Raw genomic sequence first — 24,231 nt, 5'->3', positions numbered from 1 at the left:
AGGTTTCAAGACATCTGAAATTCAAAACTGCAATGTTCAGCCAAAGGGTCTGCATCCCTTTTCTTGTCAGAGGCTGTTTCTGGTATGGGCACTGTGGAATAAGTGCTCGCCTTTTTATCCCTTGAAAGGCCCTGAAGGCACCAAACCATTAAGTAGCTCCTCCCACATTTTTCCCGCTCTTTTCTGAGCTTGCCTGGTGAAGATTTTGAAAGTATAGAGAGATGGTTTTCTGTAGTGGGGATATTGCAACAATTGCTCACCTAACATGGAAGCACTTACTAACTAAAGAAAAATAGAAAGAACTCCTGTTAGGTGAACACCTGATGCTCAAATTCAATCCATCCCTAAATATTATACCATGTACTTCCAGAGTTGTTGTTTATTTCACAGAACTTCAAACTCAAAAGGTAAGCACTTACAAGCTTGAAGCTGTATTTCTATGAGGTTTCAAGACATCTGAAATTCAAAACTGCAATGTTCAGCCAAAGGGTCTGCATCCCTGTTCTTGTCTGAGGCTGTTCCTGGTATGGGCACTGTGGAAGAAGTTCTAGCCTTTTTATCCCTTGAAAGTCCCTGAAGGCACCAAACCATTAAGTAGCTCCTCCCACATTTTTCCCGCTCTTTTCTGAGCTTGCTTGGTGAAGATTTTGAAAGTATAGAGAGATGGTTTTCTGTAGTGGGGATATTGCAACAATTGCTCACCTAACATGGAAGCACTTACTAACTAAAGAAAAATAGAAAGAACTCCTGTTAGGTGAACACCTGATGCTCAAATGCAATCCATCCCTAAATATTATACCATGTACTTCCAGAGTTGTTGTTTATTTCACAGAACTTCAAACTCAAAAGGTAAGCACTTACAAGCTTGAAGCTGTATTTCTATGAGGTTTCAAGGAATCTGAAATTCAAAACTGCAATGTTCAGCCAAAGGGTCTGCATCCCTGTTCTTGTCAGAGGCTGTTTCTGGTATGGGCACTGTGGAATAAGTGCTCGCCTTTTTATCCCTTGAAAGGCCCTGAAGGCACCAAACCATTAAGTAGCTCCTCCCACATTTTTCCCGCTCTTTTCTGAGCTTGCCTGGTGAAGATTTTGAAAGTATAGAGAGATGGTTTTCTGTAGTGGGGATATTGCAACAATTGCTCACCTAACATGGAAGCACTTACTAACTAAAGAAAAATAGAAAGAACTCCTGTTAGGTGAACACCTGATGCTCAAATGCAATATATCCCTAAATATTATACCATGTACTTCCAGAGTTGTTGTTTATTTCACAGAACTTCAAACTCAAAAGGTAAGCACTTACAAGCTTGAAGCTGTATTTCTATGAGGTTTCAAGACATCTGAAATTCAAAACTGCAATGTTCAGCCTAAGGGTCTGCATCCCTGTTCTTGTCTGAGGCTGTTCCTGGTATGGGCACTGTGGAAGAAGTTCTAGCCTTTTTATCCCTTGAAAGTCCCTGAAGGCACCAAACCATTAAGAAGCTCCTCCCACATTTTTCCCGCTCTTTTCTGAGCTTGCTTGGTGAAGATTTTGAAAGTATAGAGAGATGGTTTTCTGTAGTGGAGATATTGCAACAATTGCTCACCTAACATGGAAGCACTTACTAACTAAAGAAAAATAGAAAGAACTCCTGTTAGGTGAGCACCTGATGTTCAAATGCAATCCATCCTAAATATTATAACATACACTTCCAAAATTGCTGTTTAGTTCACAGAACTTCAACCTCAAAAGGGAAGCACTTACACATATATAAAACGCAGGTGCCAACCTTGAAGCTGTATTTCTGTGAGGTTCCAAGACATCTGAAATTCAAAACTGCAATGTTCAGCCAGTGGGTCTGCATCCCTGTTCTTGTCTGAGGCTGGTATGGGCACTGTGGAATAAGTGCTCGCCTTTTTATCCCTTGAAAGGCCCTGAAGGCACCAAACCATTAAGTAGCTCCTCCCACATTTTTCCCGCTCTTTTCTGAGCTTGCTTGGTGAAGATTTTGAAAGTATAGAGGGATGGTTTTCTGCAGTGGAGATATTGCAACAATTGCTCACCTAACATGGAAGCACTTACTAACTAAAGAAAAATAGAAAGAACTCCTGTTAGGTGAGCACCTGATGCTCAAATGCAATTATTCTCTAAATATTATAACATACACTTCCAGAGCTGTTGTTTAGTTAACAGAACTTCAACCTCAATAGGTAAGCACTTACAAGCTTGAAGCTGTATTTCTATGAGGTTTCAAGACATCTGAAATTCAAAACTGCAATGTTCAGCCAGTTGGCCTGCATCACTGTTCTCATCCGAGGCCGTTCCTGCTATGGGCACTGTGGAAGAAGTGCCCACCTTTTTATCCCTTGAAAGGCCCTCAAGGGACCAAACCATTAAGTAGCTCCTCCTACATTTTTCCCGCTCTTTTCTGAGCTTGCTTGGTGAAGATTTTGAAAGTATAGAGAGATGGTTTTCTGTAGTGGGGATATTGCAACAATTGCTCACCTAACATGGAAGCACTTACTAACTAAAGAAAAACAGAAAGAACTCCTGTTAGGTGAGCACCTGATGTTCAAATGCAATCCATCCTAAATATTATAACATACACTTCCAAAGTTGCTGTTTAGTTCACAGAACTTCAACCTCAAAAGGTAAGCACTTATAACCATGAAGCTGTATTTCTATGAGGTTTCAAGACATCTGAAATTCAAAACTGCAATGTTCAGCCAATGGGTCTGCATCCCTGTTCATGTCTGAGGCTGTTACTGTTATGGGCACTGTGGAAGAAGTGCTCGCCTTTTTATCCCTTGAAAGGCCCTGAAGGCACCAAACCATTAAGAAGCTCCTCCCACATTTTTCCCGCTCTTTTCTGAGCTTGCTTGGTGAAGATTTTGAAAGTAAAGAGATGGTTTTCTGTAGTGGAGATATTGCAACAATTGCTCACCTAACATGGAAGCACTTACTAACTAAAGAAAAATAGAAAGAACTCCTGTTAGGTGAGCACCTGATGTTCAAATGCAACCCATCCCTAAATATTATACCATGTACTTCCAGAGTTGTTGTTTATTTCACAGAACTTCAAACTCAAAAGGTAAGCACTTACAACCATGAAGCTGTATTTCTATGAGGTTTCAAGATATCTGAAATTCAAAACTGCAATGTTCAGCCAGTTGGCCTGCATCACTGTTCTCATCCGAGGCTGTTCCTGCTATGGGCACTGTGGAAGAAGTGCCCACCTTTTTATCCCTTGAAAGGCCCTCAAGGCACCAAACCATTAAGTAGCTCCTCCCACATTTTCCCCGCTCTTTTCCGAGCTTGCTTGGTGAAGATTTTGAAAGTATAGAGAGATGGTTTTCTGTAGTGGGGATATTGCAACAATTGCTCACCTAACATAGAAGCACTTACTAACTAAAGAAAAATAGAAAGAACTCCTGTTAGGTGAGCACCTGATGTTCAAATGCAATCCATCCTAAATATTATAACATACACTTCCAAAGTTGCTGTTTAATTCACAGAACTTCAACCTCAAAAGGTAAGCACTTATAACCATGAAGCTGTATTTCTATGAGGTTTCAAGACATCTGAAATTCAAAACTGCAATGTTCAGCCGATTGGTCTGCATCCCTGTTCATGTCTGAGGCTGTTACTGTTATGGGCACTGTGGAAGAAGTGCTCGCCTTTTTATCCCTTGAAAGGCCCTGAAGGCACCAAACCATTAAGTAGCTCCTCCCACATTTTTCCCGCTCTTTTCTGAGCTTGCTTGGTGAAGATTTTGAAAGTATAGAGAGATGGTTTTCTGTAGTGGGGATATTGCAACAATTGCTCACCTAACATAGAAGCACTTACTAACTAAAGAAAAATAGAAAGAACTCCTGTTAGGTGAACACCTGATGCTCAAATGCAATCCATCCCTAAATATTATACCATGTACTTCCAGAGTTGTTGTTTATTTCACAGAACTTCAAACTCAAAAGGTAAGCACTTACAAGCTTGAAGCTGTATTTCTATGAGGTTTCAAGACATCTGAAATTCAAAACTACAATGTTCAGCCAAAGGGTCTGCATCCCTGTTCTTGTCTGAGGCTGTTCCTGGTATGGGCACTGTGGAAGAAGTTCTAGCCTTTTTATCCCTTGAAAGTCCCTGAAGGCACCAAACCATTAAGAAGCTCCTCCCACATTTTTCCCGCTCTTTTCTGAGCTTGCTTGGTGAAGATTTTGAAAGTATAGAGAGATGGTTTTCTGTAGTGGGGATAGTGCAACAATTGCTCACCTAACATAGAAGCACTTACTAACTAAAGAAAAATAGAAAGAACTCCTGTTAGGTGAACACCTGATGCTCAAATGCAATCCATCCCTAAATAGTATACCATGTACTTCCAGAGTTGTTGTTTATTTCACAGAACTTCAAACTCAAAAGGTAAGCACTTATAACCATGAAGCTGTATTTCTATGAGGTTTCAAGATATCTGAAATTCAAAACTGCAATGTTCAGCCAGTTGGCCTGCATCACTGTTCTCATCCGAGGCCGTTCCTGCTATGGGCACTGTGGAAGAAGTGCCCACCTTTTTATCCCTTGAAAGGCCCTCAAGGCACCAAACCATTAAGTAGCTCCTCCCACATTTTTCCCGCTCTTTTCCGAGCTTGCTTGGTGAAGATTTTGAAAGTATAGAGAGATGGTTTTCTGTAGTGGGGATAGTGCAACAATTGCTCACCTAACATAGAAGCACTTACTAACTAAAGAAAAATAGAAAGAACTCCTGTTAGGTGAACACCTGATGCTCAAATGCAATCCATCCCTAAATAGTATACCATGTACTTCCAGAGTTGTTGTTTATTTCACAGAACTTCAAACTCAAAAGGTAAGCACTTATAACCATGAAGCTGTATTTCTATGAGGTTTCAAGACATCTGAAATTCAAAACTGCAATGTTCATCCAGTTGGCCTGCATCACTGTTGTCATCTGAGGCCGTTCCTGCTATGGGCACTGTGGAGAAGTGCCCACCTTTTTATCCCTTGAAAGGCCCTCAAGGCACCAGACCATTAAGTAGCTCCTCCCACATTTTTCCCGCTCTTTTCTGAGCTTGCTTGGTGAAGATTTTGAAAGTATAGAGAGATGGTTTTCTGTAGTGGGGATATTGCAACAATTGCTCACCTAACATGGAAGCACTTACTAACTAAAGAAAAATAGAAAGAACTCCTGTTAGGTGAACACCTGATGCTCAAATGCAATCCATCCCTAAATATTATTCCATGTACTTCCAGAGTTGTTGTTTATTTCACAGAACTTCAAACTCAAAAGGTAAGCACTTACAAGCTTGAAGCTGTATTTCTATGAGGTTTCAAGGCATCTGAAATTCAAAACTGCAATGTTCAGCCAAAGGGTCTGCATCCCTGTTCTTGTCAGAGGCTGTTTCTGGTATGGGCACTGTGGAATAAGTTCTCGCCTTTTTATCCCTTGAAAGGCCCTGAAGGCACCAAACCATTAAGTAGCTCCTCCCACATTTTTCCCGCTCTTTTCTGAGCTTGCCTGGTGAAGATTTTGAAAGTATAGAGAGATGGTTTTCTGTAGTGGGGATATTGCAACAATTGCTCACCTAACATGGAAGCACTTACTAACTAAAGAAAAATAGAAAGAACTCCTGTTAGGTGAACACCTGATGCTCAAATGCAATCCATCCCTAAATATTATACCATGTACTTCCAGAGTTGTTGTTTATTTCACAGAACTTCAAACTCAAAAGGTAAGCACTTACAAGCTTGAAGCTGTATTTCTATGAGGTTTCAAGACATCTGAAATTCAAAACTGCAATGTTCAGCCAAAGGGTCTGCATCCCTGTTCTTGTCTGAGGCTGTTCCTGGTATGGGCACTGTGGAAGAAGTTCTAGCCTTTTTATCCCTTGAAAGTCCCTGAAGGCACCAAACCATTAAGAAGCTCCTCCCATATTTTTCCCGCTCTTTTCTGAGCTTGCTTGGTGAAGATTTTGAAAGTATAGAGAGATGGTTTTCTGTAGTGGAGATATTGCAACAATTGCTCACCTAACATGGAAGAACTTACTAACTAAAGAAAAATAGAAAGAACTCCTGTTAGGTGAGCACCTGATGTTCAAATGCAATCCATCCTAAATATTATAACATACACTTCCAAAATTGCTGTTTAGTTCACAGAACTTCAACCTCAAAAGGGAAGCACTTACACATATATAAAACGCAGGTGCCAACCTTGAAGCTGTATTTCTGTGAGGTTCCAAGACATCTGAAATTCAAAACTGCAATGTTCAGCCAGTGGGTCTGCATCCCTGTTCTTGTCTGAGGCTGGTATGGGCACTGTGGAATAAGTGCTTGCCTTTTTATCCCTTGAAAGGCCCTGAAGGCACCAAACCATTAAGTAGCTCGTCCCACATTTTTCCCGCTCTTTTCTGAGCTTGCTTGGTGAAGATTTTGAAAGTATAGAGGGATGGTTTTCTGCAGTGGAGATATTGCAACAATTGCTCACCTAACATGGAAGCACTTACTAACTAAAGAAAAATAGAAAGAACTCCTGTTAGGTGAGCACCTGATGCTCAAATGCAATTATTCTCTAAATATTATAACATACACTTCCAGAGCTGTTGTTTAGTTAACAGAACTTCAACCTCAATAGGTAAGCACTTACAAGCTTGAAGCTGTATTTCTATGAGGTTTCAAGACATCTGAAATTCAAAACTGCAATGTTCAGCCAAAGGGTCTGCATCCCTGTTCTTGTCAGAGGCTGTTTCTGGTATGGGCACTGTGGAATAAGTGCTCGCCTTTTTATCCCTTGAAAGTCCCTGAAGGCACCAAACCATTAAGTAGCTCCTCCCACATTTTTCCCGCTCTTTTCTGAGCTTGCTTGGTGAAGATTTTGAAAGTATAGAGAGATGGTTTTCTGTAGTGGGGATATTGCAACAATTGCTCACCTAACATAGAAGCACTTACTAACTAAAGAAAAATAGAAAGAACTCCTGTTAGGTGAACACCTGATGCTCAAATGCAATCCATCCCTAAATATTATAACATACACTTCCAAAGTTGCTGTTTATTTCACAGAACTTCAAACTCAAAAGGTAAGCACTTACAAGCTTGAAGCTGTATTTCTATGAGGTTTCAAGACATCTGAAATTCAAAACTACAATGTTCAGCCAAAGGGTCTGCATCCCTGTTCTTGTCTGAGGCTGTTCCTGGTATGGGCACTGTGGAAGAAGTTCTAGCCTTTTTATCCCTTGAAAGTCCCTGAAGGCACCAAACCATTAAGAAGCTCCTCCCACATTTTTCCCGCTCTTTTCTGAGCTTGCTTGGTGAAGATTTTGAAAGTATAGAGAGATGGTTTTCTGTAGTGGAGATATTGCAACAATTGCTCACCTAACATGGAAGCACTTACTAACTAAAGAAAAATAGAAAGAACTCCTGTTAGGTGAGCACCTGATGTTCAAATGCAATCCATCCTAAATATTATAACATACACTTCCAAAATTGCTGTTTAGTTCACAGAACTTCAACCTCAAAAGGGAAGCACTTACACATATATAAAACGCAGGTGCCAACCTTGAAGCTGTATTTCTGTGAGGTTCCAAGACATCTGAAATTCAAAACTGCAATGTTCAGCCAGTGGGTCTGCATCCCTGTTCTTGTCTGAGGCTGGTATGGGCACTGTGGAATAAGTGCTCGCCTTTTTATCCCTTGAAAGGCCCTGAAGGCACCAAACCATTAAGTAGCTCCTCCCACATTTTTCCCGCTCTTTTCTGAGCTTGCTTGGTGAAGATTTTGAAAGTATAGAGGGATGGTTTTCTGCAGTGGAGATATTGCAACAATTGCTCACCTAACATGGAAGCACTTACTAACTAAAGAAAAATAGAAAGAACTCCTGTTAGGTGAGCACCTGATGCTCAAATGCAATTATTCTCTAAATATTATAACATACACTTCCAGAGCTGTTGTTTAGTTAACAGAACTTCAACCTCAATAGGTAAGCACTTACAAGCTTGAAGCTGTATTTCTATGAGGTTTCAAGACATCTGAAATTCAAAACTGCAATGTTCAGCCAGTTGGCCTGCATCACTGTTCTCATCCGAGGCCGTTCCTGCTATGGGCACTGTGGAAGAAGTGCCCACCTTTTTATCCCTTGAAAGGCTCTCAAGGGACCAAACCATTAAGTAGCTCCTCCTACATTTTTCCCGCTCTTTTCTGAGCTTGCTTGGTGAAGATTTTGAAAGTATAGAGAGATGGTTTTCTGTAGTGGGGATATTGCAACAATTGCTCACCTAACATGGAAGCACTTACTAACTAAAGAAAAACAGAAAGAACTCCTGTTAGGTGAGCACCTGATGTTCAAATGCAATCCATCCTAAATATTATAACATACACTTCCAAAGTTGCTGTTTAGTTCACAGAACTTCAACCTCAAAAGGTAAGCACTTATAACCATGAAGCTGTATTTCTATGAGGTTTCAAGACATCTGAAATTCAAAACTGCAATGTTCAGCCAATGGGTCTGCATCCCTGTTCATGTCTGAGGCTGTTACTGTTATGGGCACTGTGGAAGAAGTGCTCGCCTTTTTATCCCTTGAAAGGCCCTGAAGGCACCAAACCATTAAGAAGCTCCTCCCACATTTTTCCCGCTCTTTTCTGAGCTTGCTTGGTGAAGATTTTGAAAGTAAAGAGATGGTTTTCTGTAGTGGAGATATTGCAACAATTGCTCACCTAACATGGAAGCACTTACTAACTAAAGAAAAATAGAAAGAACTCCTGTTAGGTGAGCACCTGATGTTCAAATGCAACCCATCCCTAAATATTATACCATGTACTTCCAGAGTTGTTGTTTATTTCACAGAACTTCAAACTCAAAAGGTAAGCACTTACAACCATGAAGCTGTATTTCTATGAGGTTTCAAGATATCTGAAATTCAAAACTGCAATGTTCAGCCAGTTGGCCTGCATCACTGTTCTCATCCGAGGCCGTTCCTGCTATGGGCACTGTGGAAGAAGTGCCCACCTTTTTATCCCTTGAAAGGCCCTCAAGGCACCAAACCATTAAGTAGCTCCTCCCACATTTTCCCCGCTCTTTTCCGAGCTTGCTTGGTGAAGATTTTGAAAGTATAGAGAGATGGTTTTCTGTAGTGGGGATATTGCAACAATTGCTCACCTAACATAGAAGCACTTACTAACTAAAGAAAAATAGAAAGAACTCCTGTTAGGTGAGCACCTGATGTTCAAATGCAATCCATCCTAAATATTATAACATACACTTCCAAAGTTGCTGTTTAATTCACAGAACTTCAACCTCAAAAGGTAAGCACTTATAACCATGAAGCTGTATTTCTATGAGGTTTCAAGACATCTGAAATTCAAAACTGCAATGTTCAGCCGATTGGTCTGCATCCCTGTTCATGTCTGAGGCTGTTACTGTTATGGGCACTGTGGAAGAAGTGCTCGCCTTTTTATCCCTTGAAAGGCCCTGAAGGCACCAAACCATTAAGTAGCTCCTCCCACATTTTTCCCGCTCTTTTCTGAGCTTGCTTGGTGAAGATTTTGAAAGTATAGAGAGATGGTTTTCTGTAGTGGGGATATTGCAACAATTGCTCACCTAACATAGAAGCACTTACTAACTAAAGAAAAATAGAAAGAACTCCTGTTAGGTGAACACCTGATGCTCAAATGCAATCCATCCCTAAATATTATACCATGTACTTCCAGAGTTGTTGTTTATTTCACAGAACTTCAAACTCAAAAGGTAAGCACTTACAAGCTTGAAGCTGTATTTCTATGAGGTTTCAAGACATCTGAAATTCAAAACTACAATGTTCAGCCAAAGGGTCTGCATCCCTGTTCTTGTCTGAGGCTGTTCCTGGTATGGGCACTGTGGAAGAAGTTCTAGCCTTTTTATCCCTTGAAAGTCCCTGAAGGCACCAAACCATTAAGAAGCTCCTCCCACATTTTTCCCCGCTCTTTTCTGAGCTTGCTTGGTGAAGATTTTGAAAGTATAGAGAGATGGTTTTCTGTAGTGGAGATATTGCAACAATTGCTCACCTAACATGGAAGCACTTACTAACTAAAGAAAAATAGAAAGAACCCCTGTTAGGTGAGCACCTGATGTTCAAATGCAACCCATCCCTAAATATTATACCATGTACTTCCAGAGTTGTTGTTTATTTCACAGAACTTCAAACTCAAAAGGTAAGCACTTACAACCATGAAGCTGTATTTCTATGAGGTTTCAAGATATCTGAAATTCAAAACTGCAATGTTCAGCCAGTTGGCCTGCATCACTGTTCTCATCCGAGGCCGTTCCTGCTATGGGCACTGTGGAAGAAGTGCCCACCTTTTTATCCCTTGAAAGGCCCTCAAGGCACCAAACCATTAAGTAGCTCCTCCCACATTTTTCCCGCTCTTTTCCGAGCTTGCTTGGTGAAGATTTTGAAAGTATAGAGAGATGGTTTTCTGTAGTGGGGATAGTGCAACAATTGCTCACCTAACATAGAAGCACTTACTAACTAAAGAAAAATAGAAAGAACTCCTGTTAGGTGAACACCTGATGCTCAAATGCAATCCATCCCTAAATAGTATACCATGTACTTCCAGAGTTGTTGTTTATTTCACAGAACTTCAAACTCAAAAGGTAAGCACTTACAAGCTTGAAGCTGTATTTCTATGAGGTTTCAAGACATCTGAAATTCAAAACTACAATGTTCAGCCAAAGGGTCTGCATCCCTGTTCTTGTCTGAGGCTGTTCCTGGTATGGGCACTGTGGAAGAAGTTCTAGCCTTTTTATCCCTTGAAAGTCCCTGAAGGCACCAAACCATTAAGAAGCTCCTCCCACATTTTCCCGCTCTTTTCTGAGCTTGCTTGGTGAAGATTTTGAAAGTATAGAGAGATGGTTTTCTGTAGTGGAGATATTGCAACAATTGCTCACCTAACATGGAAGCACTTACTAACTAAAGAAAAATAGAAAGAACTCCTGTTAGGTGAGCACCTGATGTTCAAATGCAACCCATCCCTAAATATTATACCATGTACTTCCAGAGTTGTTGTTTATTTCACAGAACTTCAAACTCAAAAGGTAAGCACTTACAACCATGAAGCTGTATTTCTATGAGGTTTCAAGATATCTGAAATTCAAAACTGCAATGTTCAGCCAGTTGGCCTGCATCACTGTTCTCATCCGAGGCCGTTCCTGCTATGGGCACTGTGGAAGAAGTGCCCACCTTTTTATCCCTTGAAAGGCCCTCAAGGCACCAAACCATTAAGTAGCTCCTCCCACATTTTTCCCGCTCTTTTCCGAGCTTGCTTGGTGAAGATTTTGAAAGTATAGAGAGATGGTTTTCTGTAGTGGGGATAGTGCAACAATTGCTCACCTAACATAGAAGCACTTACTAACTAAAGAAAAATAGAAAGAACTCCTGTTAGGTGAACACCTGATGCTCAAATGCAATCCATCCCTAAATAGTATACCATGTACTTCCAGAGTTGTTGTTTATTTCACAGAACTTCAAACTCAAAAGGTAAGCACTTATAACCATGAAGCTGTATTTCTTTGAGGTTTCAAGACATCTGAAATTCAAAACTGCAATGTTCAGCCAGTTGGCCTGCATCACTGTTGTCATCTGAGGCCGTTCCTGCTATGGGCACTGTGGAGAAGTGCCCACCTTTTTATCCCTTGAAAGGCCCTCAAGGCACCAGACCATTAAGTAGCTCCTCCCACATTTTTCCCGCTCTTTTCTGAGCTTGCTTGGTGAAGATTTTGAAAGTATAGAGAGATGGTTTTCTGTAGTGGGGATATTGCAACAATTGCTCACCTAACATGGAAGCACTTACTAACTAAAGAAAAATAGAAAGAACTCCTGTTAGGTGAACACCTGATGCTCAAATGCAATCCATCCCTAAATATTATACCATGTACTTCCAGAGTTGTTGTTTATTTCACAGAACTTCAAACTCAAAAGGTAAGCACTTACAAGCTTGAAGCTGTATTTCTATGAGGTTTCAAGGCATCTGAAATTCAAAACTGCAATGTTCAGCCAAAGGGTCTGCATCCCTGTTCTTGTCAGAGGCTGTTTCTGGTATGGGCACTGTGGAATAAGTGCTCGCCTTTTTATCCCTTGAAAGGCCATGAAGGCACCAAACCATTAAGTAGCTCCTCCCACATTTTTCCCGCTCTTTTCTGAGCTTGCCTGGTGAAGATTTTGAAAGTATAGAGAGATGGTTTTCTGTAGTGGGGATATTGCAACAATTGCTCACCTAACATGGAAGCACTTACTAACTAAAGAAAAATAGAAAGAACTCCTGTTAGGTGAACACCTGATGCTCAAATGCAATCCATCCCTAAATATTATACCATGTACTTCCAGAGTTGTTGTTTATTTCACAGAACTTCAAACTCAAAAGGTAAGCACTTACAAGCTTGAAGCTGTATTTCTATGAGGTTTCAAGACATCTGAAATTCAAAACTGCAATGTTCAGCCAAAGGGTCTGCATCCCTGTTTTTGTCTGAGGCTGTTCCTGGTATGGGCACTGTGGAAGAAGTTCTAGCCTTTTTATCCCTTGAAAGTCCCTGAAGGCACCAAACCATTAAGAAGCTCCTCCCACATTTTTCCCGCTCTTTTCTGAGCTTGCTTGGTGAAGATTTTGAAAGTATAGAGAGATGGTTTTCTGTAGTGGAGATATTGCAACAATTGCTCACCTAACATGGAAGCACTTACTAACTAAAGAAAAATAGAAAGAACTCCTGTTAGGTGAGCACCTGATGTTCAAATGCAATCCATCCTAAATATTATAACATACACTTCCAAAATTGCTGTTTAGTTCACAGAACTTCAACCTCAAAAGGGAAGCACTTACACATATATAAAACGCAGGTGCCAACCTTGAAGCTGTATTTCTGTGAGGTTCCAAGACATCTGAAATTCAAAACTGCAATGTTCAGCCAGTGGGTCTGCATCCCTGTTCTTGTCTGAGGCTGGTATGGGCACTGTGGAATAAGTGCTTGCCTTTTTATCCCTTGAAAGGCCCTGAAGGCACCAAACCATTAAGTAGCTCGTCCCACATTTTTCCCGCTCTTTTCTGAGCTTGCTTGGTGAAGATTTTGAAAGTATAGAGGGATGGTTTTCTGCAGTGGAGATATTGCAACAATTGCTCACCTAACATGGAAGCACTTACTAACTAAAGAAAAATAGAAAGAACTCCTGTTAGGTGAGCACCTGATGCTCAAATGCAATTATTCTCTAAATATTATAACATACACTTCCAGAGCTGTTGTTTAGTTAACAGAACTTCAACCTCAATAGGTAAGCACTTACAAGCTTGAAGCTGTATTTCTATGAGGTTTCAAGACATCTGAAATTCAAAACTGCAATGTTCAGCCAATGGGTCTGCATCCCTGTTCATGTCTGAGGCTGTTACTGTTATGGGCACTGTGGAAGAAGTGCTCGCCTTTTTATCCCTTGAAAGGCCCTGAAGGCACCAAACCATTAAGTAGCTCCTCCCACATTTTTCCCGCTCTTTTCTGAGCTTGCTTGGTGAAGATTTTGAAAGTATAGAGAGATGGTTTTCTGTAGTGGGGATATTGCAACAATTGCTCACCTAACATAGAAGCACTTACTAACTAAAGAAAAATAGAAAGAACTCCTGTTAGGTGAACACCTGATGCTCAAATGCAATCCATCCCTAAATATTATACCATGTACTTCCAGAGTTGTTGTTTATTTCACAGAACTTCAAACTCAAAAGGTAAGCACTTACAAGCTTGAAGCTGTATTTCTATGAGGTTTCAAGACATCTGAAATTCAAAACTACAATGTTCAGCCAAAGGGTCTGCATCCCTGTTCTTGTCTGAGGCTGTTCCTGGTATGGGCACTGTGGAAGAAGTTCTAGCCTTTTTATCCCTTGAAAGTCCCTGAAGGCACCAAACCATTAAGAAGCTCCTCCCACATTTTTCCCGCTCTTTTCTGAGCTTGCTTGGTGAAGATTTTGAAAGTATAGAGAGATGGTTTTCTGTAGTGGGGATATTGCAACAATTGCTCACCTAACATGGAAGCACTTACTAACTAAAGAAAAATAGAAAGAACTCCTGTTAGGTGAGCACCTGATGTTCAAATGCAACCCATCCCTAAATATTATACCATGTACTTCCAGAGTTGTTGTTTATTTCACAGAACTTCAAACTCAAAAGGTAAGCACTTACAACCATGAAGCTGTATTTCTATGAGGTTTCAAGATATCTGAAATTCAAAACTGCAATGTTCAGCCAGTTGGCCTGCATCACTGTTCTCATCCGAGGCCGTTCCTGCTATGGGCACTGTGGAAGAAGTGCCCACCTTTTTATCCCTTGAAAGGCCCTCAAGGCACCAAACCATTAAGTAGCTCCTCCCACATTTTTCCCCGCTCTTTTCCGAGCTTGCTTGGTGAAGATTTTGAAAGTATAGAGAGATGGTTTTCTGTAGTGGGGATAGTGCAACAATTGCTCACCTAACATAGAAGCACTTACTAACTAAAGAAAAATAGAAAGAACTCCTGTTAGGTGAACACCTGATGCTCAAATGCAATCCATCCCTAAATAGTATACCATGTACTTCCAGAGTTGTTGTTTATTTCACAGAACTTCAAACTCAAAAGGTAAGCACTTATTACCATGAAGCTGTATTTCTATGAGGTTTCAAGACATCTGAAATTCAAAACTGCAATGTTCAGCCAGTTGGCCTGCATCACTGTTGTCATCTGAGGCCGTTCCTGCTATGGGCACTGTGGAGAAGTGCCCACCTTTTTATCCCTTGAAAGGCCCTCAAGGCACCAGACCATTAAGTAGCTCCTCCCACATTTTTCCCGCTCTTTTCTGAGCTTGCTTGGTGAAGATTTTGAAAGTATAGAGAGATGGTTTTCTGTAGTGGGGATATTGCAACAATTGCTCATCTAACATGGAAGCACTTACTAACTAAAGAAAAATAGAAAGAACTCCTGTTAGGTGAACACCTGATGCTCAAATGCAATCCATCCCTAAATATTATACCATGTACTTCCAGAGTTGTTGTTTATTTCACAGAACTTCAAACTCAAAAGGTAAGCACTTACAAGCTTGAAGCTGTATTTCTATGAGGTTTCAAGGCATCTGAAATTCAAAACTGCAATGTTCATCCAGTTGGCCTGCATCACTGTTGTCATCTGAGGCCGTTCCTGCTATGGGCACTGTGGAGAAGTGCCCACCTTTTTATCCCTTGAAAGGCCCTCAAGGCACCAGACCATTAAGTAGCTCCTCCCACATTTTTCCCGCTCTTTTCTGAGCTTGCTTGGTGAAGATTTTGAAAGTATAGAGAGATGGTTTTCTGTAGTGGGGATATTGCAACAATTGCTCACCTAACATGGAAGCACTTACTAACTAAAGAAAAATAGAAAGAACTCCTGTTAGGTGAACACCTGATGCTCAAATGCAATCCATCCCTAAATATTATTCCATGTACTTCCAGAGTTGTTGTTTATTTCACAGAACTTCAAACTCAAAAGGTAAGCACTTACAAGCTTGAAGCTGTATTTCTATGAGGTTTCAAGGCATCTGAAATTCAAAACTGCAATGTTCAGCCAAAGGGTCTGCATCCCTGTTCTTGTCAGAGGCTGTTTCTGGTATGGGCACTGTGGAATAAGTGCTCGCCTTTTTATCCCTTGAAAGGCCCTGAAGGCACCAAACCATTAAGTAGCTCCTCCCACATTTTTCCCGCTCTTTTCTGAGCTTGCCTGGTGAAGATTTTGAAAGTATAGAGAGATGGTTTTCTGTAGTGGGGATATTGCAACAATTGCTCACCTAACATGGAAGCACTTACTAACTAAAGAAAAATAGAAAGAACTCCTGTTAGGTGAACACCTGATGCTCAAATGCAATCCATCCCTAAATATTATACCATGTACTTCCAGAGTTGTTGTTTATTTCACAGAACTTCAAACTCAAAAGGTAAGCACTTACAAGCTTGAAGCTGTATTTCTATGAGGTTTCAAGACATCTGAAATTCAAAACTGCAATGTTCAGCCAAAGGGTCTGCATCCCTGTTCTTGTCTGAGGCTGTTCCTGGTATGGGCACTGTGGAAGAAGTTCTAGCCTTTTTATCCCTTGAAAGTCCCTGAAGGCACCAAACCATTAAGAAGCTCCTCCCATATTTTTCCCGCTCTTTTCTGAGCTTGCTTGGTGAAGATTTTGAAAGTATAGAGAGATGGTTTTCTGTAGTGGAGATATTGCAACAATTGCTCACCTAACATGGAAGCACTTACTAACTAAAGAAAAATAGAAAGAACTCCTGTTAGGTGAGCACCTGATGTTCAAATGCAATCCATCCTAAATATTATAACATATACTTCCAAAATTGCTGTTTAGTTCACAGAACTTCAACCTCAAAAGGGAAGCACTTACACATATATAAAACGCAGGTGCCAACCTTGAAGCTGTATTTCTGTGAGGTTCCAAGACATCTGAAATTCAAAACTGCAATGTTCAGCCAGTGGGTCTGCATCCCTGTTCTTGTCTGAGGCTGGTATGGGCACTGTGGAATAAGTGCTTGCCTTTTTATCCCTTGAAAGGCCCTGAAGGCACCAAACCATTAAGTAGCTCGTCCCACATTTTTCCCGCTCTTTTCTGAGCTTGCTTGGTGAAGATTTTGAAAGTATAGAGGGATGGTTTTCTGCAGTGGAGATATTGCAACAATTGCTCACCTAACATGGAAGCACTTACTAACTAAAGAAAAATAGAAAGAACTCCTGTTAGGTGAGCACCTGATGCTCAAATGCAATTATTCTCTAAATATTATAACATACACTTCCAGAGCTGTTGTTTAGTTAACAGAACTTCAACCTCAATAGGTAAGCACTTACAAGCTTGAAGCTGTATTTCTATGAGGTTTCAAGACATCTGAAATTCAAAACTACAATGTTCAGCCAAAGGGTCTGCATCCCTGTTCTTGTCTGAGGCTGTTCCTGGTATGGGCACTGTGGAAGAAGTTCTAGCCTTTTTATCCCTTGAAAGTCCCTGAAGGCACCAAACCATTAAGAAGCTCCTCCCACATTTTTCCCGCTCTTTTCTGAGCTTGCTTGGTGAAGATTTTGAAAGTATAGAGAGATGGTTTTCTGTAGTGGAGATATTGCAACAATTGCTCACCTAACATGGAAGCACTTACTAACTAAAGAAAAATAGAAAGAACTCCTGTTAGGTGAGCACCTGATGTTCAAATGCAACCCATCCCTAAATATTATACCATGTACTTCCAGAGTTGTTGTTTATTTCACAGAACTTCAAACTCAAAAGGTAAGCACTTACAACCATGAAGCTGTATTTCTATGAGGTTTCAAGATATCTGAAATGCAAACCTGCAATGTTCAGCCAGTTGGCCTGCGTCACTGTTCTCATCCGAGGCCGTTCCTGCTATGGGCACTGTGGAAGAAGTGCCCACCTTTTTATCCCTTGAAAGGCCCTCAAGGCACCAAACCATTAAGTAGCTCCTCCCACATTTTTCCCGCTCTTTTCCGAGCTTGCTTGGTGAAGATTTTGAAAGTATAGAGAGATGGTTTTCTGTAGTGGGGATAGTGCAACAATTGCTCACCTAACATAGAAGCACTTACTAACTAAAGAAAAATAGAAAGAACTCCTGTTAGGTGAACACCTGATGCTCAAATGCAATCCATCCCTAAATAGTATACCATGTACTTCCAGAGTTGTTGTTTATTTCACAGAACTTCAAACTCAAAAGGTAAGCACTTATAACCATGAAGCTGTATTTCTATGAGGTTTCAAGACATCTGAAATTCAAAACTGCAATGTTCAGCCAGTTGGCCTGCATCACTGTTGTCATCTGAGGCCGTTCCTGCTATGGGCACTGTGGAGAAGTGCCCACCTTTTTATCCCTTGAAAGGCCCTCAAGGCACCAGACCATTAAGTAGCTCCTCCCACATTTTTCCCGCTCTTTTCTGAGCTTGCTTGGTGAAGATTTTGAAAGTATAGAGAGATGGTTTTCTGTAGTGGGGATATTGCAACAATTGCTCACCTAACATGGAAGCACTTACTAACTAAAGAAAAATAGAAAGAACTCCTGTTAGGTGAACACCTGATGCTCAAATGCAATCCATCCCTAAATATTATACCATGTACTTCCAGAGTTGTTGTTTATTTCACAGAACTTCAAACTCAAAAGGTAAGCACTTACAAGCTTGAAGCTGTATTTCTATGAGGTTTCAAGGCATCTGAAATTCAAAACTGCAATGTTCAGCCAAAGGGTCTGCATCCCTGTTCTTGTCAGAGGCTGTTTCTGGTATGGGCACTGTGGAATAAGTGCTCGCCTTTTTATCCCTTGAAAGGCCCTGAAGGCACCAAACCATTAAGTAGCTCCTCCCACATTTTTCCCGCTCTTTTCTGAGATTGCTTGGTGAAGATTTTGAAAGTATAGAGAGATGGTTTTCTGTAGTGGGGATATTGCAACAATTGCTCACCTAACATGGAAGCACTTACTAACTAAAGAAAAACAGAAAGAACTCCTGTTAGGTGAGCACCTGATGTTCAAATGCAATCCATCCTAAATATTATAACATACACTTCCAAAGTTGCTGTTTAGTTCACAGAACTTCAACCTCAAAAGGTAAGCACTTATAACCATGAAGCTGTATTTCTATGAGGTTTCAAGACATCTGAAATTCAAAACTGCAATGTTCAGCCAATGGGTCTGCATCCCTGTTCATGTCTGAGGCTGTTACTGTTATGGGCACTGTGGAAGAAGTGCTCGCCTTTTTATCCCTTGAAAGGCCCTGAAGGCACCAAACCATTAAGAAGCACCTCCCACATTTTTCCCGCTCTTTTCTGAGCTTGCTTGGTGAAGATTTTGAAAGTAAAGAGATGGTTTTCTGTAGTGGAGATATTGCAACAATTGCTCACCTAACATGGAAGCACTTACTAACTAAAGAAAAATAGAAAGAACTCCTGTTAGGTGAGCACCTGATGTTCAAATGCAACCCATCCCTAAATATTATACCATGTACTTCCAGAGTTGTTGTTTATTTCACAGAACTTCAAACTCAAAAGGTAAGCACTTACAACCATGAAGCTGTATTTCTATGCGGTTTCAAGATATCTGAAATTCAAAACTGCAATGTTCAGCCAGTTGGCCTGCATCACTGTTCTCATCCGAGGCCGTTCCTGCTATGGGCACTGTGGAAGAAGTGCCCACCTTTTTATCCCTTGAAAGGCCCTCAAGGCACCAAACCATTAAGTAGCTCCTCCCACATTTTTCCCGCTCTTTTCCGAGCTTGCTTGGTGAAGATTTTGAAAGTATAGAGAGATGGTTTTCTGTAGTGGGGATATTACAACAATTGCTCACCTAACATAGAAGCACTTACTAACTAAAGAAAAATAGAAAGAACTCCTGTTAGGTGAGCACCTGATGTTCAAATGCAATCCATCCTAAATATTATAACATACACTTCCAAAGTTGCTGTTTAATTCACAGAACTTCAACCTCAAAAGGTAAGCACTTATAACCATGAAGCTGTATTTCTATGAGGTTTCAAGACATCTGAAATTCAAAACTGCAATGTTCAGCCAATGGGTCTGCATCCCTGTTCATGTCTGAGGCTGTTACTGTTATGGGCACTGTGGAAGAAGTGCTCGCCTTTTTATCCCTTGAAAGGCCCTGAAGGCACCAAACCATTAAGTAGCTCCTCCCACATTTTTCCCGCTCTTTTCTGAGCTTGCTTGGTGAAGATTTTGAAAGTATAGAGAGATGGTTTTCTGCAGTGGGGATATTGCAACAATTGCTCACCTAACATAGAAGCACTTACTAACTAAAGAAAAATAGAAAGAACTCCTGTTAGGTGAACACCTGATGCTCAAATGCAATCCATCCCTAAATATTATACCATGTACTTCCAGAGTTGTTGTTTATTTCACAGAACTTCAAACTCAAAAGGTAAGCACTTACAAGCTTGAAGCTGTATTTCTATGAGGTTTCAAGACATCTGAAATTCAAAACTACAATGTTCAGCCAAAGGGTCTGCATCCCTGTTCTTGTCTGAGGCTGTTCCTGGTATGGGCACTGTGGAAGAAGTTCTAGCCTTTTTATCCCTTGAAAGTCCCTGAAGGCACCAAACCATTAAGAAGCTCCTCCCACATTTTCCCGCTCTTTTCTGAGCTTGCTTGGTGAAGATTTTGAAAGTATAGAGAGATGGTTTTCTGTAGTGGAGATATTGCAACAATTGCTCACCTAACATGGAAGCACTTACTAACTAAAGAAAAATAGAAAGAACTCCTGTTAGGTGAGCACCTGATGTTCAAATGCAACCCATCCCTAAATATTATACCATGTACTTCCAGAGTTGTTGTTTATTTCACAGAACTTCAAACTCAAAAGGTAAGCACTTACAACCATGAAGCTGTATTTCTATGAGGTTTCAAGATATCTGAAATTCAAAACTGCAATGTTCAGCCAGTTGGCCTGCATCACTGTTCTCATCCGAGGCCGTTCCTGCTATGGGCACTGTGGAAGAAGTGCCCACCTTTTTATCCCTTGAAAGGCCCTCAAGGCACCAAACCATTAAGTAGCTCCTCCCACATTTTTCCCGCTCTTTTCCGAGCTTGCTTGGTGAAGATTTTGAAAGTATAGAGAGATGGTTTTCTGTAGTGGGGATAGTGCAACAATTGCTCACCTAACATAGAAGCACTTACTAACTAAAGAAAAATAGAAAGAACTCCTGTTAGGTGAACACCTGATGCTCAAATGCAATCCATCCCTAAATAGTATACCATGTACTTCCAGAGTTGTTGTTTATTTCACAGAACTTCAAACTCAAAAGGTAAGCACTTATAACCATGAAGCTGTATTTCTTTGAGGTTTCAAGACATCTGAAATTCAAAACTGCAATGTTCAGCCAGTTGGCCTGCATCACTGTTGTCATCTGAGGCCGTTCCTGCTATGGGCACTGTGGAGAAGTGCCCACCTTTTTATCCCTTGAAAGGCCCTCAAGGCACCAAACCATTAAGTAGCTCCTCCCACATTTTTCCCGCTCTTTTCTGAGCTTGCTTGGTGAAGATTTTGAAAGTATAGAGAGATGGTTTTCTGTAGTGGGGATATTGCAACAATTGCTCACCTAACATGGAAGCACTTACTAACTAAAGAAAAATAGAAAGAACTCCTGTTAGGTGAACACCTGATGCTCAAATGCAATCCATCCCTAAATATTATACCATGTACTTCCAGAGTTGTTGTTTATTTCACAGAACTTCAAACTCAAAAGGTAAGCACTTACAAGCTTGAAGCTGTATTTCTATGAGGTTTCAAGGCATCTGAAATTCAAAACTGCAATGTTCAGCCAAAGGGTCTGCATCCCTGTTCTTGTCAGAGGCTGTTTCTGGTATGGGCACTGTGGAATAAGTGCTCGCCTTTTTATCCCTTGAAAGGCCATGAAGGCACCAAACCATTAAGTAGCTCCTCCCACATTTTTCCCGCTCTTTTCTGAGCTTGCCTGGTGAAGATTTTGAAAGTATAGAGAGATGGTTTTCTGTAGTGGGGATATTGCAACAATTGCTCACCTAACATGGAAGCACTTACTAACTAAAGAAAAATAGAAAGAACTCCTGTTAGGTGAACACCTGATGCTCAAATGCAATCCATCCCTAAATATTATACCATGTACTTCCAGAGTTGTTGTTTATTTCACAGAACTTCAAACTCAAAAGGTAAGCACTTACAAGCTTGAAGCTGTATTTCTATGAGGTTTCAAGACATCTGAAATTCAAAACTGCAATGTTCAGCCAAAGGGTCTGCATCCCTGTTTTTGTCTGAGGCTGTTCCTGGTATGGGCACTGTGGAAGAAGTTCTAGCCTTTTTATCCCTTGAAAGTCCCTGAAGGCACCAAACCATTAAGAAGCTCCTCCCACATTTTTCCCGCTCTTTTCTGAGCTTGCTTGGTGAAGATTTTGAAAGTATAGAGAGATGGTTTTCTGTAGTGGAGATATTGCAACAATTGCTCACCTAACATGGAAGCACTTACTAACTAAAGAAAAATAGAAAGAACTCCTGTTAGGTGAGCACCTGATGTTCAAATGCAATCCATCCTAAATATTATAACATACACTTCCAAAATTGCTGTTTAGTTCACAGAACTTCAACCTCAAAAGGGAAGCACTTACACATATATAAAACGCAGGTGGCAACCTTGAAGCTGTATTTCTTTGAGGTTCCAAGACATCTGAAATTCAAAACTGCAATGTTCAGCCAGTGGGTCTGCATCCCTGTTCTTGTCTGAGGCTGGTATGGGCACTGTGGAATAAGTGCTTGCCTTTTTATCCCTTGAAAGGCCCTGAAGGCACCAAACCATTAAGTAGCTCGTCCCACATTTTTCCCGCTCTTTTCTGAGCTTGCTTGGTGAAGATTTTGAAAGTATAGAGGGATGGTTTTCTGCAGTGGAGATATTGCAACAATTGCTCACCTAACATGGAAGCACTTACTAACTAAAGAAAAATAGAAAGAACTCCTGTTAGGTGAGCACCTGATGCTCAAATGCAATTATTCTCTAAATATTATAACATACACTTCCAGAGCTGTTGTTTAGTTAACAGAACTTCAACCTCAATAGGTAAGCACTTACAAGCTTGAAGCTGTATTTCTATGAGGTTTCAAGACATCTGAAATTCAAAACTGCAATGTTCAGCCAATGGGTCTGCATCCCTGTTCATGTCTGAGGCTGTTACTGTTATGGGCACTGTGGAAGAAGTGCTCGCCTTTTTATCCCTTGAAAGGCCCTGAAGGCACCAAACCATTAAGTAGCTCCTCCCACATTTTTCCCGCTCTTTTCTGAGCTTGCTTGGTGAAGATTTTGAAAGTATAGAGAGATGGTTTTCTGTAGTGGGGATATTGCAACAATTGCTCACCTAACATAGAAGCACTTACTAACTAAAGAAAAATAGAAAGAACTCCTGTTAGGTGAACACCTGATGCTCAAATGCAATCCATCCCTAAATATTATACCATGTACTTCCAGAGTTGTTGTTTATTTCACAGAACTTCAAACTCAAAAGGTAAGCACTTACAAGCTTGAAGCTGTATTTCTATGAGGTTTCAAGACATCTGAAATTCAAAACTACAATGTTCAGCCAAAGGGTCTGCATCCCTGTTCTTGTCTGAGGCTGTTCCTGGTATGGGCACTGTGGAAGAAGTTCTAGCCTTTTTATCCCTTGAAAGGCCCTGAAGGCACCAAACCATTAAGAAGCTCCTCCCACATTTTTCCCGCTCTTTTCTGAGCTTGCTTGGTGAAGATTTTGAAAGTAAAGAGATGGTTTTCTGTAGTGGAGATATTGCAACAATTGCTCACCTAACATGGAAGCACTTACTAACTAAAGAAAAATAGAAAGAACTCCTGTTAGGTGAGCACCTGATGTTCAAATGCAACCCATCCCTAAATATTATACCATGTACTTCCAGAGTTGTTGTTTATTTCACAGAACTTCAAACTCAAAAGGTAAGCACTTACAACCATGAAGCTGTATTTCTATGAGGTTTCAAGATATCTGAAATTCAAAACTGCAATGTTCAGCCAGTTGGCCTGCATCACTGTTCTCATCTGAGGCCGTTCCTGCTATGGGCACTGTGGAAGAAGTGCCCACCTTTTTATCCCTTGAAAGGCCCTCAAGGCACCAAACCATTAAGTAGCTCCTCCCACATTTTTCCCGCTCTTTTCCGAGCTTGCTTGGTGAAGATTTTGAAAGTATAGAGAGATGGTTTTCTGTAGTGGGGATAGTGCAACAATTGCTCACCTAACATAGAAGCACTTACTAACTAAAGAAAAATAGAAAGAACTCCTGTTAGGTGAACACCTGATGCTCAAATGCAATCCATCCTAAATATTATAACATACACTTCCAAAGTTGCTGTTTAATTCACAGAACTTCAAACTCAAAAGGTAAGCACTTATTACCATGAAGCTGTATTTCTATGAGGTTTCAAGACATCTGAAATTCAAAACTGCAATGTTCAGCCAGTTGGCCTGCATCACTGTTGTCATCTGAGGCCGTTCCTGCTATGGGCACTGTGGAGAAGTGCCCACCTTTTTATCCCTTGAAAGGCCCTCAAGGCACCAGACCATTAAGTAGCTCCTCCCACATTTTTCCCGCTCTTTTCTGAGCTTGCTTGGTGAAGATTTTGAAAGTATAGAGAGATGGTTTTCTGTAGTGGGGATATTGCAACAATTGCTCACCTAACATGGAAGCACTTACTAACTAAAGAAAAATA

The sequence above is a fragment of the Ambystoma mexicanum genome, chromosome 7q (genome assembly GCF_040938575.1).
Source record: "Ambystoma mexicanum isolate Mex_15411 chromosome 7q, UKY_AmexF1_1, whole genome shotgun sequence".
NCBI classification, from domain to species: Eukaryota; Metazoa; Chordata; class Amphibia; order Caudata; family Ambystomatidae; genus Ambystoma; species Ambystoma mexicanum.
Note: the sequence above shows the minus strand (reverse complement) of the source record.